Genomic DNA, 13,226 nt, shown 5'->3' on the forward strand with positions numbered 1-13,226 from the left:
CTCGTCGCAGTGCTTCCGCTCTGCGAGTACGACGACCTAAGTGTGATCTTCTGCGAGGCATTATTTGGATGAAGTAAAGCAGATTGCTTTGTTTTTAAAAAAGGATGTTTTTACGGTGAGGAGGTTAGTGGAAACTCCTGGCAGTTACCTTTCTTCAGAACGTGTAACTGTCACAGGTGTGACATCTATATTCACTCAGCCAAGGCAGTAGATTGGCCTACTGGTTGGCGATGTCACAATGACCTATAAGAGCCAATAGGAGAGAACATGCAAATAAGAGAGGAGGCAGAGGCAGCGGATTGGCCTACTGGTTGGCGATGTCACAATGATCAGCAGGACTGGTTTTGAGGAGGCCTATTTCTTTGATTTTAAGACAAACCTTTGACCCCATATAGAACATAGTTACATAACAACGCTCGCGTATTCGAATGCAACGTTGTGTCAAAATTTCAAAGCAATCGGTGAAGAGCTTTCGGAGATATAACGTCTGTTTCGAATGGACATTTACATTTTGAGTAACTGTCACAGGTGTGACATCTATATTCACTCAGCCAAGGCAGTGGATTGGCCTACTGGTTGGCGATGTCACAATGACCTATAAGAGCCAATAGGAGAGGACATGCAAATAAGAGAGGACGCAGAGGCAGCGGATTGGCCTACTGGTTGGCGATGTCACAATGATCAGCAGGACTGGTTTTGAGGAGGCCTATTTCTTCGATTTTAAGACAAACCTTTGACCCATATAGAACATAGTTACATAACAACGCTCGCGTATTCGAATGCAACGTTGTGTCAAAATTTCAAAGCAATCGGTGAAGAGCATTCGGAGATATAACGTCTGTTTCGAACGGACATTTACATTTTTATTTATATAGAGAAGATAGATAGATTGGGTATCAGTGAACTGAAATGGACTGGAATGGGCCACTTCACATCAGATCACCACCAGATCTACTACTGTGGACAAGAGGATCACAGAAGAAATGGAGTAGCCTTCATAATTAATAATAAAGTGGCTAAAGCAGTGCTTGGATACAATCCAAAAATGATAGAATGATCTCAATTCGAGTTCAGGGTAAGCCATTTAACATCACAGTGATCCAAATATATCCCCCAACCACAGATGCTGAAGAAGCAGAAGTAGATCAGTTCTATGAGGATCTGCAGCACCTACTGGATAATACACCAAAAAGAGATATTATTTTCGTTACAGGAGACTGGAACGCCAAGGTGGGTAGTCAAATGACATCTGGAATTACAGGTAAGCATGGTTTAGGAGAACAAAATGAAGCGGGACATAGGCTAATAGAATTTTGCCAGGACAACTCACTGTGCATAACAAACACTCTCTTCCAACAACCTAAAAGACGGCTTTATACATGGACTTCACCAGATGGCCGACACCAAAATCAGATTGGCTACATCCTTTGCAGCCAAAGGTGGTGGACATCTTTACAGACGGTAAAAACAAGACCTGGAGCTGACTGTAGTTCAGATCACGAACTTCTTATTGCACAATTTAGAATCAAACTAAAGAGAATAGGGAAGACCCACAGATCAGTTAGATATGAGCTCACTAATATTCCTAATGAATATGCAGTGGAAGTGAAGAATAGATTTAAGGGACTAGATTTAGTAGTTAGGGTCCCGGAAGAACTATGGACAGAAGTTTGCAACATTGTCCAAGAGGTGGCAACAAAAAACTTCCCAAAGAAAAAGAAAACCAAGAAGGCAAGATGGCTGTCTGCTGAGACACTGGAAGTAGCCCAAGAAAGAAGGAAAGCAAAAGGCAACAGTGATAGGGGGAGATATGCCCAATTAAATGCAAAATTCCAGAGGTTAGCCAGAAGAGATAAGGAATTATTTTTAAACAAGCAATGTGCGGAAGTGGAAGAAGACAATAGAATAGGAAGGACAAGAGACCTCTTCCAGAAAATTAGAAACATTGGAGGTAAATTCCAGGCAAAAATGGGTATGATCAAAAACAAAGATGGCAAGGACCTAACAGAAACAGAAGAGATCAAGAAAAGGTGGCAAGAATATACGGAAGAACTGTATAGGAAGGATAACAATATTGGGGATAGCTCAGACGTTGTGGTCAGTGAGTTAGAGCCAGACATCCTGAAGAGTGAGGTTGAATGGGCCTTAAGAAGCATTGCTAATAACAAGGCAGCAGGAGACGACGGTATCCCAGCTGAACTGTTTAAAATATTGCAAGATGATGCTGTCAAGGTGATGCATGCCATATGCCAGCAAATCTGGAAAACACAAGAATGGCCATCAGACTGGAAAAAATCAACTTATATCCCCATACCAAAAAAGGGAAACATTAAAGAATGTTCAAACTGACAGTGGCACTTATTTCGCATGCCAGCAAGGTAATGCTCAAGATCCTTCAAGGTAGACTCCAGCAATTCATGGAGCGAGAATTGCCAGATGTACAAGCTGGGTTTAGAAAAGGCAGAGGAACTAGAGACCAAATTGCCAATATCCGCTGGATAATGGAGAAAGCCAGGGAGTTCCAGAAAAACATCTATTTCTGTTTTATTGACTATTCTAAAGCCTTTGACTGTGTGGATCATAACAAACTGTGGCGTTCTTGGTGGTATGGGGATACCAAGTCATCTTGTCTGCCTCCTGAGGAATCTGTATAACAAACAAGTAGCAACGGTAAGAACAGACCACGGAACAACGGACTGTTTTAAGATTGAGAAAGGAGTACGGCAGGGTTGTATACTCTCACCTTACCTATTCAACTTGTATGCAGAACACATCATGTGACGTGCTGGGCTGGACGAATCCAAGGCTGGAGTTAAAATCGCAGGAAGAAACATTAACAATCTCAGATATGCAGATGACACCACTTTGATGGCTGAAAGCGAGGAGGAGCTGAGGAGCCTTATGACAAAGGTGAAAGAAGAAAGTGCAAAAGCGGGGTTGCAGTTAAACCTCAAAAAAACCAAGATTATGGCAACCAGCTTGATTGATAACTGGCAAATAGAGGGAGAAAACGTGGAGAGAAAGACATTTCTCTCATCCACTTTTAACAGCAGTGACAGACTTTGTATTTCTGGGCGCAAAGATTACTGCAGACGCTGACTGCAGCCAGGAAATCAGAAGATGTTTACTTCTTGGGAGGAGAGCAATGACAAATCTTGATAAAATAGGTAAGAGCAGAGACACCACACTGACAACAAAGGTCCGCATAGTTAAAGCAATGGTATTCCCCGTAGTAACCTATGGCTGCGAGAGCTGGACCATAAGGAAAGCTGAGCTAAGGAAGATAGATGCTTTTGAGCTGTGGTGTTGGAGGAAAATTCTGAGAGTGCCTTGGATTGCAAGAAGATCAAACCAGTCCATACTCCAGGAAATAAAGTCAGACTGCTCACTTGAGGGAATGATATTAAAGGCAAAACTGAAGTACTTTGGCCACATAATGAGAAGACAGGACACCCTGGAGAAGAGGCTGATGCTAGGGAAAGTGGAAGGCAAAAGGAAGAGGGGCCGACCAAGGGCAAGATGGATGGATGATATTCTGGAGGTGACAGGCTTGACCTTGGGGGAGCTAGGGGTGGCGACAGCCGATAGAAAGCTCTGGCGTGGGCTGGTCCATGAAGTCACGAAGAGCTGGAAGTGACTCAACGAATAAACAACAAATATGAGGAGGAGGACAGGGCTCCAGTATCTAACAGTTGCATAGAAAAGGAAATTTCAGCATGTGTCATTTGTATATATGGAGAACCTGGTGAAATTCCCTCTTCATCACAACAGTTAAAGGTGCAGGAGCTATACTAGAGTGACCAGATTTAAAAGAGGGCAGGGCACCTGCAGCTTTAACTGTTGTGATGAAGAGGAAATTTCACCAGGTGCTCCATATACCCTATTTCTTTGATTCTAAGGCACACTTTCCCCCCATATAAACATCTCTAAAAAATGGGGTGCGTCTTAGAATTGCGGGTGTGTCTTAGGTTTTTTTTTCCTGTTGGTGGTACTGAAATTAGTGTGCGTCTTACAATCGATGGCATCTTACAATCGAAGAAATACGGTATACAAATGACATCTGCTGAAATTTCCTTTTCTATGCAACTGTTAAAGATGCAGGAGCCCTGTCCTCCTTTTCATAGGGTCACCCTACCTTAACCTGGCGCTGAAAAGGTGGCGCCAGGCGGGCCTTATCAACATGGTGTTTCTGTTGCAGGAATGAAAATGGAGGAGCAAGACCTGAATCAGGAGGGAAATGGGAGGCAGGAGGCTCCGGCTGAGGAAAATTTTCAACAAATTAAGCAAGAACCCAATGTGGGCCTCCAGCAAGGCTGGGAAAGTGGCAGGAGTTCCTATCGCCACCTAGAGCAGAAAGTACAGAAAGGCCAGAAAGGAAAATAACCTCATGTAAAGCTCCCATCTTAATTCTGCAATGACACCAGAAGTAGAAACAGTGGGTGAAACAGCCTTGTTTAGAAAAGCTCTTGTTCTTTCCTGTTTGCCTCAACCAGGCTTCCCCAACCTGGTGCCCTGCAGATATGTTGGACTACAACTCCCAGCATCCCCTAGTCCCCCATGCCATTATCTTTGGTGTGTGTGTTTTCTATTTAATTATTTTATTTTTATTTAAAGTGATACAAAAATAAGGAATGAATACAAACAATCCCCTAACAATTAATATCAAACCAACAGTTATGTGAATATGTATAATATACAAAAAGGAAAAAATAAAAGTTGATTGATACAACTTCTAGGGGGAAAGCTTAATCAAGTAGAGAGAGAAAAAAATATAAAGTAAGAAAGGAGACCAAAAAGAAAAAGAGAAAAAAAGAAAAGAAAAAAACACCCAAATCATAAATGTGCTGTATTCCTTCATGTGTTGTTACAATGTCCATATATTCAGAGCTGAAACAGGCATACACTGTAGTACATTGGGATGTGATGCATATCGAACGAATCTCCCCCATATGTCATTGAACAATGTTGATTCTGATTTCCCTTGAATTTGAAGCAAGTCATAAGTTATTTTTTCTGATATTGCCACAGACCATATATTTCAATACCATGCAGATAAATTCAAATTGTCCAATTTTTTTCCACTGCTGCATGATTGTTTGACGAGCAGCCATCAACAGGAATATTATTAAGTCTTTACTTTTCAATCCAGTATTAAGTCCTTTATATATTGATAATAAAAATAATTCTGGATCGTATACAATTGTTTCTCTAGTAATAACCATTAATTCTCTATGTACTAATCTCCGGAATCCCTGTATATATGAGCAAGACCACCATAAATGAAAGTACGTGCCTTTTATCTTGCAGCCTCTCCAACAGAGAGGACTACAAATTTTAGTGATGTGCGCTAGTTGTACTGGTGTTTGATACCATCTATGCAGTATTTTTAAAGAAGTTTCTCGAATAGAAGCTGATATTGATCTAAATGGTCTGTTGTTCCATAATTTGTTTCATCTCCTTGTTGGAGTCCTGAATTAGGACTGGTTTTTTGTGATTTCCATATCTTTGTACAAGCCTGTAAAACCTGGAAGAAACTGAAGACTCAGCATCAGTCAATCAGCTTAAAGGTCAAGTTTGCAGGTGGACTTTATTGAATTATTGGGATGATGCAAAAGTCTAATTGTCTTGCCATTGCCAATTAGTGGTTTCATCATTTGTTCAGGGAAGTGTATATAAAGAGAGTTTTGGAGCTTTGTAACCAGATTAAAATATTCCCTCTCTACTGCTGTGAGCCCTGCTGTAATCTGTATGACCAAGTGTGTGAGTATGTTGGTGTAAATTTGTATTGCCATAAACTGTGTTATTTTCTATCAGTAAAATACTTTATTTTTGTACCAAACAAAATAGACTCTGTCTTGAAGTTAATTTGGTCTTTGCTGACTTTCATAGTTAAGAACCGCTGCTATTCTGCTAATTCACTGGTATAGTGAATAAAGGGTTTATAAATAATATATAACCCTCAAGAGGTTATGGCCCAGTAACAGTCTGGACATAATTCTAGTTCTTAACAGAGAAACAGTAGGACCTGATAAGACAGAGAAGCCGTGCGTTGACTAATTGCCCTGGAGCGTTGCTTTTTCTAAAGAACGTTGGGATTTTGACAAAGGAAGAGGCTTTTTTGTAAAGCTTTTGTCTTGCAAAGTCACACGGTGTCTGATAGAAGGCTATTTTTGAATTTGAAAAGGGATTCTGAGGTTGTTAAGCCGGTCAGTTCCCAAAAAGGAAATTCAAATAACAAAAGGGTTGAAAAAACAACCAATTAGCAGTTATGGCACTTCAAATAGGAATGAATACACAAATGGAACAACTCACAGACACAAATTATATTACTTGGTCATTTAAGATTGAAATGAGTTTAAGAAACCAAGGGCTGTGGGAAGTGGTTACAGACCCACCCGGTGAAGATTTAAGTGCAGCTGATTTGAGAGAGTGGAATCGAAATGCAGAGAAAGCTAAAACCCACATAATCCTCTGTATGAGGAATGATCAGCTATTCTATGTTAATAGAGAGGATGCTGTTCATGTGATCTGGACAAAATTGCGTGAAGTATATGTAAGAGATACAGCAGGTTCTCGAATAAATTTAACACGCAGAATGTATAGGACGATGCTAAAAGAATCTGGAGATATTGGCAAACATTTGCAGGAGCTGAGAGAAATATTCCAAAGTTTAGCATCGGCTGGCTTGACTCTTTCAGAGGAAATGAAGTCTTATATTATTTTGTCTAGCTTACCAACGTCTTGGGACGTGTTGGTGACTACCCTAGAGGGAGTAACCGTCCGTGATTTAACCCTGAATTATGTGTGCGGAAAATTATTAGAAGAACAACAGAAAAGACATTCCAAGAGAGAAGCCGTGAGCTCAAACGGCAAGGCAGACTCATTTCAACAATGGTCTGGTTCTGAAGGGGTTAAGACCGGGACTGTGAAAAAGGAGGAGACTGAATCTGCTTATTCAGTTTCTAAAAAGCACAAGCCACAAAAAACAATTGTTTGCTGGAAATGTGGCAAAATTGGACATAAGAAAATTGACTGCAGAGTGAGATTACAACCTGAGAAAGTTTCTGAGCATCGCTGGAAAAATGCTTCTTGTTCAAAGAAGTCAGCACAGCTCGTTACAGCCGGAGTGAGCAAGATGTCGAAGGAGGAAGGAAACGGAAGCTCAGCTATTTGGCTGATAGACTCAGCTTGTAATTCCGTTATTTCTACTAGAATGGAAAGCTTCCTGGACTTCAGAGTCACGTCTAACAGATTTATTTTCCTTGCTGACGGCTCAAAGCAGGAAGTGAAAGGAGAAGGAATTTGCCATATTCCTGTCCTTAACGAAAGCTTTGCTAATGCTATTTTTGTTCCCAACTTAAGTCATTCTCTTTTAGGTGTGTCAAACCTAATGGAGAAAAAGTTCTCTGTCTCCTTTGAGGAGGGGAAATGTTTTATTTCCAGGCATGGAGAACTGAAGGGGACTGCCAGTTTAAAAAACGGTTTGTTTTTCCTGGACAAGAGCCAAGGTGGAGAGGAAGATATTTCTTCAAGTTCTATGACTTACAAAAACATTTCTCCCCATGACAATTGCCTACATTTATTTCATAGGAGATTTGGACATCCTTGTTTTAGATCTCTGGGCAAAACTCTCAAGATTGCTGAAGATGTGAGAGTAAAAAATTGCCAGAATTACCTTGACTGTTCCGTTTGTAAGTTGGCAAAATCACGTGTAGCCAATATTCCACGTGTAAGAGACTGGAGACATAAGGACATTCTTGGTCTAATACATTTAGATCTGACTGGTCCTTTCCCAGAGAGTTATGGGAAAGCTAAATATGCCCTGGTCATTTTAGATGACAAAACACGTTATTCATGGGTATATTTGTTAAAGCAAAAGTCTCAGTGTCTAGCCAAAGTAAAGGAATGGGTTAAAAAGGTGGAGAGATCTTTGCAAAGGCAAATACAGAACTTCTGTTCGGATCGGGGGGGCGAGTTTAGAAGTCTAGAGTTTGCTGATTTTTGCAGAAAGCATGGGATTTCTCATAAGTTTACAGATCCCATGGCGTCTTGGCAAGCTGGGAATGTGGAGCGGCGGATTGGCGTGCTGAAAACGAAAATGGAATGCTTAATGAAGGATGCCAAAGCAGATCCCAAGCTTTGGGGTGAAGCTTTTATGGCTGCAAACTATCTGTGCAACAGAACGTGGTCTTCAGCCATTAACAATATTCCTTTTTTCTTAATTTTTGGCAAAAATCCTAGTTTAAAACACATCAGAATCTGGGGATCCTATGCAATTGTGAATATTCCTTTAGCTCAAAGGAGACAGCTAGGACCCAGGGGAGTCAAAATGATGTTTGTTGGTTATGAAAATGGTAGTTGGAGGTTTTTGCACAAAGGAGGAAGAATTGTTGTCTCAAAATCTGCTTCCTTTGCTGAGCAGAATTGGGAATCGGTACATGATAATCAGTCAGTTTTACTAGATTTAGATTCTTCTAGCAGGCAAACGCCTGTAGCAACTCAGACCGAGCCAGAAGACAGAGAGCAAGAGGAGGAGGAGGAGGTGCAGATCCCCCGCAGGTCTCAAAGACAAAACAAAGGCGTGCCTCCCCATAGGCTTGGAATACATGCTTGTAATATGAGCTGTGAGCCTAATTCTTAGTCTTCGAGTCAACGAGGTTTTTGGAGAAGAAGTTTTTGCCTCCGGGACAGAAGTATTTAACTTGCCACTGAGGAGAAGTTTTTAACAGCAAGCCGCTTGTTAACAGAGTTTCTTAGAAACTAGTCGCCAAGGAATTTAGTCAGGATAGGGAGGGACTTTAACGTCATTTTCTCTACTGTGAAATCATATGCTTTACTCTTTGTGCTTATTCTATGTAGTAAAACAAATTCAGCCTGGAGTGTCTAAGGGAATCTTAAGGTATCTCGAACCTTGGAGCACTGGAGAAATTTTTCTGCAGAGGTCAGATGAGAATTTTTGTGCTATTTTGATTCAAATTGGCATTGGCTGTGCAAATGATAGAAAAGCAACGTTGGAATGTTGATGATTGGAAGTAAGCCAAAATCATGGAAGTTCCAAGAAGCAAGAGTTGTGTGGCGAATTACAAAAAGGCTAAGTATGGTGCTGGTGAGTGGTAAAGTTACTTGACTGATCCAGCAATAAAGGACTTTAAGGTCCCAGTGGTGAAGCCAGTGACTGTTAAAGTTTAAAACACATAGTCTACTGTGAGTCCCAGAATAATTTGGCAGACGTCTTTACAAAACCGTTAGGAGCCATCAAACATTGGGAGATTTGTGAAACGTTAGGTTTCAGGCAGGGCTAAAAATGTGATTAACTGTACAAATGTTGTAACGTGGTGAAATAGTGGAAAACCCAAAAAAGAAGGGGTGTTGGAGTCCTGAATTAGGACTGGTTTTTTGTGATTTCCATATCTTTGTACAAGCCTGTAAAACCTGGAAGAAACTGAAGACTCAGCATCAGTCAATCAGCTTAAAGGTCAAGTTTGCAGGTGGACTTTATTGAATTATTGGGATGATGCAAAAGTCTAATTGTCTTGCCATTGCCAATTAGTGGTTTCATCATTTGTTCAGGGAAGTGTATATAAAGAGAGTTTTGGAGCTTTGTAACCAGATTAAAATATTCCCTCTCTACTGCTGTGAGCCCTGCTGTAATCTGTATGACCAAGTGTGTGAGTATGTTGGTGTAAATTTGTATTGCCATAAACTGTGTTATTTTCTATCAGTAAAATACTTTATTTTTGTACCAAACAAAATAGACTCTGTCTTGAAGTTAATTTGGTCTTTGCTGACTTTCATAGTTAAGAACCGCTGCTATTCTGCTAATTCACTGGTATAGTGAATAAAGGGTTTATAAATAATATATAACCCTCAAGACTCCTTCCCACACTTTCCTCAAGCCCTCCATTGTGCCCATCTGGGCATCTATTAATATAGCATACACTAAAGATACTATTCCCTCCTTCCCCTACCATTAACCACGCTAGTTCAAATGCTGTTAAAGGTCTGAGTGCCATTATCTTTGGTCATTGGCTCTCATACATCTCGCTGTGTCCTGAATTGTATTCCTCTTCCTATTACAGATATTTGGGCTTTCAGAAGAAGAGGCCGTTAACTCACATAAGTCAGGGCTTGGATAGGGCTTGGACAATTTTTGTGAACCGCCCAGAGAGCTCCGGCTATTGGGCGGTATAGAAATGTAATAAATAAATAAATAAATAAATAAATAGGGCAAGATTCCTCAGCCGCCATGGAGGTGCATCTCTCGCAGGAGGCCAAGCCAGAGGGTGACAGAGAGGCCGACTTGGTAGGTAAGGATTCTGGTGTCTAAATCGTTGGATGTTATGTGTTCTCTGTGGCATTTGTGTCATCATTTCTCTAGGGCTAAACACAGAAAATCAAGGGATGCCGCTTCATATGGAATCCTTAGATCAGGAGTGGGCAATTTGTGGCCACCAGCGGAGACTGGTGTTTCTGATTTCAATCGTTTCAGTCAGACCCAGCCAGAACTCTAAAGGAGCTATCCAAGCTGTTGAAACTATTTTGGAGGCTATTTGTTTATTTATTTATTGGATTTCTATACCGCCCAATAGCCAAAGCTCTCTGGGCCCTCAGCATCTCCAGATAGGGCTGCGAAAGAATCCTGCCTGAAGCCCTGGAGAGCGATGTTGACAATACTGTACGACAATGGAACCAGGTTGTCATCTGTCAGGGATGCTTCAGGGTGGATTCCTGCATTGAGCAGGGGGTTGGACCCGATGGCCTTATAGGCCCCTTCCAACTCTAATATTCTATGATTCTATGAACTGAGAGCTCCATCATAGAATCACAGAATAGCATAGTTGGAAGGGGTCTACAAGGCCATCGAGTCCAACCCCCTGCTCAGTGCAGGAATCCACCCTGAAGCATTCCTGACAGATGGTTGTCCAGCTGCCTCTTGAAGGCCTCTAGTGTGGGAGAGCCCACAACCTCCCTAGGCAACCAATTCCATTGTCATACTGCTCTAACCGTCAGGAAGTTTTTCTTGATGTCCAGCTGGAATCTGGCTTCCTTTAACTTGAGCCTGTTATTCCGTGTCCTGCACTCTGGGAGGATCGAGAAGAGATCCTGGCCCTCCTCTGTGTGACAACCTTTTAAGTATTTGAAGAGTGCTCTCATGTCTCCCCTCAATCTTCTCTTCTCCAGGCTAAACATGCCCAGTTCTTTCGGTCTCTCTTCATAGGGCTTTGTTTCCAGACCAAACATCAGACGAGTGTTTTATTGCACGCTTGTTACTGGGCACTCATGGATTTTTGTGTGTCGCACTCATGACGGCATTTGCCTCCCGCACGCCTCCCACCCCTTCTAGCTTTCTTTGCGCGACAAAAATATGCCCCAGTAAGACCAACTTATTTTTAAAGACGGAAGTTGCCGCTGTCTCCTGCTGTGTGCTCTGGGAAGAATTTACTCCAGCCAACAAAAACAAGGCTGACAACCATTACCCAGAGGACCTTTTCATCTGCCACTCCCAGTTTGTGGAATGGCCTGCCGGGAGAGATTCGTCAACTTAACAGTCTTCCGGAATTTAAGAAAGCCATAAAGACTGATCTCTTCCGGCAGGCCTACCCAGTGGAATTTTAAGATGCCTTTTAATAATGTGCTGCTTTTAATAATGTATTAGTTTTAAATGTTTTAATCAATTATATGTATTTTATGGTGGTTGCATTTGTGTTGTACCCTGTCTCGATCCAGAGGTAGAGGCGGGTAACAAATAGATGATGATGATTAAAAATATGATAAATAATCCTATGGTCCCTTGGTGAGTATCTCAGGGACCCTAGTAGGATTGCTCAGGAATATCCTTCTGAGGCCTGCGGCAGCACTATAACTTCACAAGGGGGAGATCCAACCTGCCTCCCTAGGGCTGGCTGCCGTCGGAGATCAGAGAAGCAACCTCAGAGGAGGAAAGGGGGCGTCCGACGGGTGGGAGGGGTGGAGACTGGAGACGCCAGGATACGAGATGTCATGAGCCTCCTCCAGCCTCCCCTCCCCATCCAAATCACCCTCACTAGACCGTCTGAGAAGCCTATCTGGCGAAAATGGTCAAAAACAGTGGACAGAGAGGTGAAGATTGCTTCCGCTCCTCCTCCTCCTGCCCTACTGGCTTCAGCCTAGCAGAGCATAGGAATCTCGGAAGTCTCCAAGCAGCAACATGCAATTGATAGGATTGTGCCCTTAGTTTTTAAGGCAGAGATGGGGAACCTTTTTTCTGCCAAGAGCCACATTCCCTTGAAGGTTATCTTTGCGGGGTAATAGGCTATCTGAAGTAACCCCTCCTCTCATATGTACCTGCCTGGACACTAAGATCACCTTGAGGGGACCTTCTTCATGAGCCCCTCCCAAAGGAAGTGAGGCAGGTGGATACCAGGAGGAGGGCCTTCTCTGCTGTGGCACCCTGGCTGTGGAATGAGCTCCCCAGAGAGGTCCGCCTGGCACCTACATTATACTCTTTTGGACGCCAGGTGAAGACCTTTTTATTTTCCCAGTATTTTAACAGTATATCATCTTAGTCTTTTAACTTTGCTGTTTTAAATCTGTATAAATCTCTGCATTGCTGATTGGTTTTATCCTGGTTGTGCTTTTACATTGTTCTTTTAAATTGTGTTTTTTATACTCTTGTCTGTTTTATACTTTGAATTGTACTTGTTAGTTTTGACTTTTGTGAACCGCTCAGAGAGCTTCAGCTACAGAAATGCAAATAAATAAATTAATAGGCCATTGGTGAAGGGGCAGATCAAAAAGTGGGCAGAACCACCCCCTTCTCTCCCCACCCCATTCTTCCTGTGTGCCCAGCAGGCATCCGGGGGAGGGACAGACCACTGTCACTGGTGGTCTCAACTGATCCCATGCAGAGGGCTTTTGAAATTGGGCTGAGGGCCGTATATGGCATTAGGGACATGGGTTGCTCACCCCTGCTTTAAGGCAACACAGGACTCATGGTCATTTGGGGTGGGGGGCAAAGACTAATTCCTCTGGCATTTGGATACAAGAAACAGGATGTTTGGAAAGCTAAATTGAACGAGGAAAGCAAACACTTCCCACATAAATTCTACAAGCATGTGCCTCAACTGAATTTAGCATTTTGCATCATCTAAAATGTGTATGGATTCACACAAGTAAATTTCCTATCAACCCATCCCACCAGCTCCAGGCAGAGGCTAACAATAGTGGGGGGTTGGACTCGATGGCCT

The 13,226-nt window shown here is 42.2% G+C and overlaps 1 protein-coding gene across 1 annotated transcript in view; it reads left to right on the forward strand.

The window, feature by feature from the left end:
* Positions 1-13,226, forward strand: part of LOC134396195 (zinc finger protein 883-like) — a 162,393-nt gene that overhangs the window by 80,592 nt on the left and 68,575 nt on the right. The gene's annotated exons all lie outside the window — the stretch shown is intronic.

This window comes from Elgaria multicarinata, chromosome 3, assembly GCF_023053635.1.
Source record: "Elgaria multicarinata webbii isolate HBS135686 ecotype San Diego chromosome 3, rElgMul1.1.pri, whole genome shotgun sequence".
In the NCBI taxonomy this organism is placed as follows: domain Eukaryota; kingdom Metazoa; phylum Chordata; class Lepidosauria; order Squamata; family Anguidae; genus Elgaria; species Elgaria multicarinata.